Source organism: Vulpes vulpes, chromosome 10 (assembly GCF_048418805.1).
Source record: "Vulpes vulpes isolate BD-2025 chromosome 10, VulVul3, whole genome shotgun sequence".
Lineage (NCBI taxonomy): Eukaryota > Metazoa > Chordata > Mammalia > Carnivora > Canidae > Vulpes > Vulpes vulpes.
Window position 1 is genome coordinate 42,461,790 of NC_132789.1, and position 6,000 is coordinate 42,467,789.

Below are 6,000 nucleotides of genomic sequence, written 5' to 3' on the forward strand. Positions count from 1 at the left end.
CCCAGGGCTGGGAGAGGCCTAGGCTCCAGCCGATGGCATCTTGGGCACCCAGAGAGGTGTTCCCAGGCCGTCCGTTTGGTGGTCCCCGGCCAGGCTGAGGCTCTAGGATGATGGTACCATGCTGAGCGCTCCCGGTGACTTTCTGGGCTCTGACCCTCAATCTCGGGAGGAATTGTCTCTGCAAGTACAAAGGCCGCCAAGATTTCCCAAGGCTTAGCCTCTCACTCACCGCTGCTTTCTTTTTCCTCCCTCCTTCAGTCCAGCCCAGTGGGCAGTGAGCCCTGTGACTGGCACCCGTGTCCCAGCCATTGCACATCCTGGCGGGCCAGGCCAGGCCCCAGGCTTAAGGACGGGGCCGGGGATGCAACGGCCAGGTGACAGCGTGGCCTCCATTTCCTGCTCCACTAAGTACAGAACTTCACATCAGTCCCACACTCCCCCACACTCTCTCCTTATTTCTCCATTCCTGGATTTGTCCCAGCCTCGGGGCCCTGAAATGGAAGCAAGCGAAGCTCAGAGCTCCCTGCCGCCCGCACCGCCCTGAGCCGCAGCGGGTTTGGAGGTTGGAGAGGCACCAGGGAAGAGGGGGCCTTTCCCTGGCCTCTGCCTGCAGCTGACACCAATTGATTGATTGATTTCCTAATTGTCTGCTTAATCCGGTACAAGAGGGTGGATTTATTATTTAAGCAAGTCAACTCAAAAACAGCAAAACAATGTGGCCTCCCAAGAACCTGCGGCAGCTGAGGAGTAGAACAAAACAAAACAAAACAAAACAAAAAATTAAGAAAAAAAAAAGTGGAAACGAGGACGGAAGAAAAGCTTCCACTTTGTGAAGATTTTACTTAATGAGACAGCAGCCTGGGACAGGTACTCAGTGACCAAGTGCTTGGTCACGGAAGTCCCCAGGGCTCCTCTCCCCAGTCTCCAGGCCCGGGGGGACAGTAGGAACCGCCGCTCATCAGACTGTGTGAGGAGAAACCACAGGGAGAGGGAGATTGTGCCCTGGAGTCTGAGTCCCTGGATGAATACAGTTTAGGACAGGTGTCTCCGTCCCGTGTGGGTGTGCAGCTACCTGTTCACTCCCGAGAGCCTCACACACGTCCCCTCGCTCAAGAGAGGCAGATGGCCCTAGCATCAGCCTGCAAGGAAGCCCGAGTGCCCAGTTGTCATTGTCGGGTCCCCGACTCTCTCCCCTCCTCACTTGAAGAAAATCATTGTCTGTGATCATGTGGCCACAGATTGTGCTCTTTAGGAGAGCATCACTCTCCCCGTGGGAACCTCTGGGGGTTGGTTATGAAGTTGTGTGCGTGCCACTGTGCCTGCAAGTCCAGAGCCCCTCCCAGAGGTAGGCAAAGGAAGGCCAAGCTACACTAGTAGCACGGTGGGGGGTGGCCATTGTGGTCACCTGTGGTCACCAAGGCAAGCGCAGCAGGTGCTTCGCCCTAAACCTCGAGGACATCTATATTGTCCCCCACTCCTGCCCCTCGAAGTTGTGCTAGGTTGTACGTTGTACGGCTCGGATCCTGTGCCATCATCCCTTGACCCCAGGACCCGACTGGGTGCGCACAGGACGAGCTGACTCCCAACCTTAGCTGCCCACCTAGAGCTGTTTGGAATCAAGTCTCCTCCAGAGGGAGGCTCTGGAGCTGCGTGTGGGAGGGTCAAGCTCCCAGCGACGACCCGGGCCCCAGGCTTTTCCCAGCAGGGCTTAGGCTCCAGAAAGCTCCAGAAGGGAGTCCCACCTGAGCAGGAGTAGGAGTGAGAGTAGGTTGGTCATCTGGCCCAGCTGCTCCCCCTATGCTAAGCGACCAGGAGTCACCCGGGGACCTCCGGCTTAGTGACAGAAGCCAGAGGAGCCAGCGATCTGGGCCCTGCCTGGCCTATTAGAAGGCACGGTTTGGCCGGCCCTTCCGGGCTCCACGTGGGAGGACTGCCCTCTATTGGTCCCTGAGCTGGGACCTGGCCGCAGTCCTCAGGACTGACCTCGCAGCTGAGCATTCCCGCCACCACCCCACACACTGTCCCAAAATCCAGCTTCCAGCTGGCTACTCTTGGGGGGGGTGGGCAGTGGCACCAGGCCGAGCAGAGGCAACTGTCCCCTCCCAGAAGACAATCCTGCTTCACAAACACACACAGGCTTGCCCACACCCTTCCCGCACCCACCACCCCACCCATTCGCCGTCACACTACCTCCTGTCCCTCTCCCACTCACACGCATCCCCGGGCCTCCTCCCCTCGGCCAGCCAAAACCCCGAGCTCGCCCTGCCAGCTTGCCCCACACACACGTACTCGCACACTCGAGGTCACACCCGCACCACCGTAACGCGGCCCAGGACCAACCCTGTGGTCTCTGGCACCGAGCTCTCTGGAGCTACGTGGCGCTTGTAAACACCTGACTTAACACACACAACCGTGCCTTGCAGCACTGGATCAGGGCCCTGGGTCTCAGAATTTGCAAGCACTTACCCCACAAACTGCTTTCCAATCCCTGCCCATCATTGTTCCCGGCTCCTCCCAGATCTCTCCTGCTCCCTTCAGATAATTAAAGTTAGGCTGTGTGTTTGTATGTATGTGTGATCTTATTTTTTAAACACACACCCCCACACGTACATATGCGTGTATATATACAAACACACACAGCAATTAGATCTATCCGTTCCTGCCGTCGTCCCTCTTGCGCGGCGAAACCTCCGCTACGCACATGTCCCCACGTTGCCGCGCGATGAGCCATCGCCTGGCCATGGGCTCCGGATGTCACGCACGCACGCACGCATGCACACCAGCACTTTCACACTTCCACCCACCCCACAGCTCCCTGGTGCTTCTCCAGGGCCACAACCCACCTCCCACCCACCTTCAGGGCGTCTGAGCGGGCTCCCTTCAGCCGGGCGAGGTACAGGAGGGCCCGGCTTCCACGCCCCCCACGCACACCCCCAGGGGCCGTGTCTCGAGCGGAGCCTGACCAGGGTGGGCCTGGGTATTATTAGGCTGCAGAGACAGTACGGAGGCATATGGTCTCGTACACAAGAAATAATGTTCATGTTAAATCAGACCTCATGCATAATGCATGGTGCCTGGTCTCACATTATTTTGGGTGTTCGTCAAAATCAGTGTTCTTTCTTGTGAGGAGGGCTCCCAAAGAGAAGGGGGAGAGACGCCGGCTAATTGCACCTGCAGCCCGGACCCGGGGAGCCCGGAGCGCCCCGGGAGCGCCCCACCGGCCCTGCTTCACCCACCGGCGGGCCTCGGCCCCCATCCCCTCCGTCTTTCCCCACGGAAGGAGGGGCTGGCTGGGGCTGGTAGCAGGCATGAGGCCCCGTGTTATTTTTATTTCTTCTCTCTCGGCTCTCTGTCCCCAGAGGGTTCTGGGGAATAGCAGTGGCTCCTCGTTCTCACACCCGATTCATTTGCCGTTTTATGAACTCCCCGTTGATTCATCGCCTCCCTAAGTCAATGATTCACTCCTGATGGCTTTTCAGAAATCCTTCTTCAAAGGCTCCAGATTATTCAGCTCTGAACAGGAGGAGACCTGGACCCAGTCGGCTACTGCTCTCCCTGCCTAGGTGGGCAGCTGTCACCGTCCTTGGCTGTCCCCTGGGGCCGGCCACCCTGAGACGAGGGAGTGCTCCCTCAGTGCCGAAGCTGCTGGAGTTGACCCCTGCGGCTCGTGTGGGCAGACCCGGCTCTCCAGGCAGGCCCCCTCCAGCCACTGTGGGTCACCCGCCTTCTCCCATTGTCATCAAAGTTGCTAGGGAAGCCCTCCGAGTCTTGCGGGAGGGAGACAGAGAGCAGAATGGTGAAGCACAGGATTTACGGGGCCAGACAGACCTGGGTACAGATCCTGCCTTCACCTCTTCAGCCGTGTGACTTCAGGCCAGCTACTTACCCTTTCCGTGCCTCGGTTCCCTGATATGTTGACAAGGGCAATTCCTACATCATAGAGCTATTTTGAGAATTAAGTGGGATGATGTACATACAGCGCTTGGCATCAGTCGGTGATGAATGAATGAAAGCTGTTTTATTGCGGGGCCTCTGCAGGGTGTTGTACGAAAACAAGTGAACGGGAAAGAAGACCAAAATGTAATGAACTTTGACCCCCACCCTGTCCAAGGCATTCTGACCTAATACTTACCGGGCGCTCACTTCGTACTTACTTTCACTGTCTCACATTAATCACTCCTGTTTTGCAGAGGAGCGAACTGGTACCCGGAGAGTTTTAGTGACCTGTCCAAGGTAGCATGACTAGCTGATGATAAAGGCTGGAATAAAACCTATTTCATCTGACACCTGGGTCCATGTTGTATATTTACACTCCCTGCTCGGGCAAATAGCAGCATCCAGTGCTTGGAGCATGTGCCCAAAGCAGAAGAGGTTCCAGAACTCAAGACTGGGCCAGAGAGAGAGAAGCTTGGGGAAGAAGGGTTGTTGGAGCTTATGGACTAGGACCTGCTCCCCTCTCTGCCACCTTGTCATCGGGTAAATTCCATGAGGTTCAAGGAAGTTGGATGCCTCGCCTGGGACCACCCAAGAGGTCAGGAAGTCCTCCCCATGCATGCATTCAGGGAGCTGCATACTGACCAACCACACAGAGCAGCAAAGAAGGTGAGCCCTGGTGTCTGCCCAGGCTTTCATTCTGGCTGCACCACCTGCTACCCATGGGACTCTTCAGGCAAGTTACTTACGCTCTCCATACCTCAGTTTCCTCATCTATCGAAAGAAAATGATAGTACCCGTGCCTGGCAGGACTGCTGAGAAATTATATATGTAAACACTTAAAACAGTGCCTGACATGTTGTAAGTACACATTAAATGTCAGCTATAAAATTAATTTTATTTTTTAATTAATTTTATATATACAATATATATTATGATTGCTGGGCTGAATCAGTGTAGAGAAATCATGCCTAGTGCCTTCCCCTCACCCCCCAGAATTATTGCTCTTTGGTCTCAAACCACTCTGGAAAGACAGGTTCAAGCTCTCCATCCCCACTTCACAGATGAGGAAATGGAGACCCAAGGATGTCGGGACCTGCCCAAAAAGACCCAGAAAAATAGTAGCAGGTGCGGTCTCCCAACTTATCCCCAACTTCTGCCGTTTGTGGCAACCCCACATCCCCAAGGATGTGCACTGAACCTCTTCTAAGGCTCTGTGTAGGATCTGGGGGGATAGCACCCACACTGCCAGAGAAAACCTCATAGATGGTGGTACTGTTAATCAAGCTAGGTCATGAAGAATGAATAGGGGTTCATATTGGGCCTCCCTGCTCAGGGCTTGATCCCGAGGAGGCAAAAGCACTCAGCCCCAGTGCCCTCAAGACCCCACTCATTGCCCCCTTCCTAAACCTTCATGCTTCTTGCTGCCCTGCCCAGGACCCTTCTACCAATGGGCTTCCACATCCTTCTCTGATCCCAGCACAGAAGAGTTAACTCAGGATTAAGGCCCCTAGACCCTGTGGAGCACCGACCATGAGACTAAGTCTGACTATAGATTCCTTCAGACCCCAACTCCCGCTCCAGTGCCTGGAACCTATCCAGAGGTTAACCACCAAACTATGCTACAGGGCATTCTAACATCAAAGGTGAGGCCTAGGTACCTGAGTCCAGGTACTCCACTGTCTTTGGTATGACCCAAGTTGGGTCATCCCTGGAGTTCAATATAAGAAGTGGGCATTCCCTTAGGGACCCCTGGGTGGCTCAGTGGTTTGGTGCCTGCCTTCAGCCCAGGGCATGGTCCTGGAGTCCCAGGATCAAGTCCCGCGTCGGGCTCCCTGCATGGAGCCTGCTTCTCCCTCTGCCTGTGTGTGTGTGTGTCTCATGAATAAATAAATAAAATCTTTTTTAAAAAAAGTGGGCATTCCCTCATTTATCCTTCCATCCATCCATCCATCCATTCATCCATCTTACATCCATCCAGTAACTCATTCATTCATCAACCCACCCATCCACTCATCCATTCATCCATGTAACCCTCAACCACTTCTTCAACCACCCACTATCCAT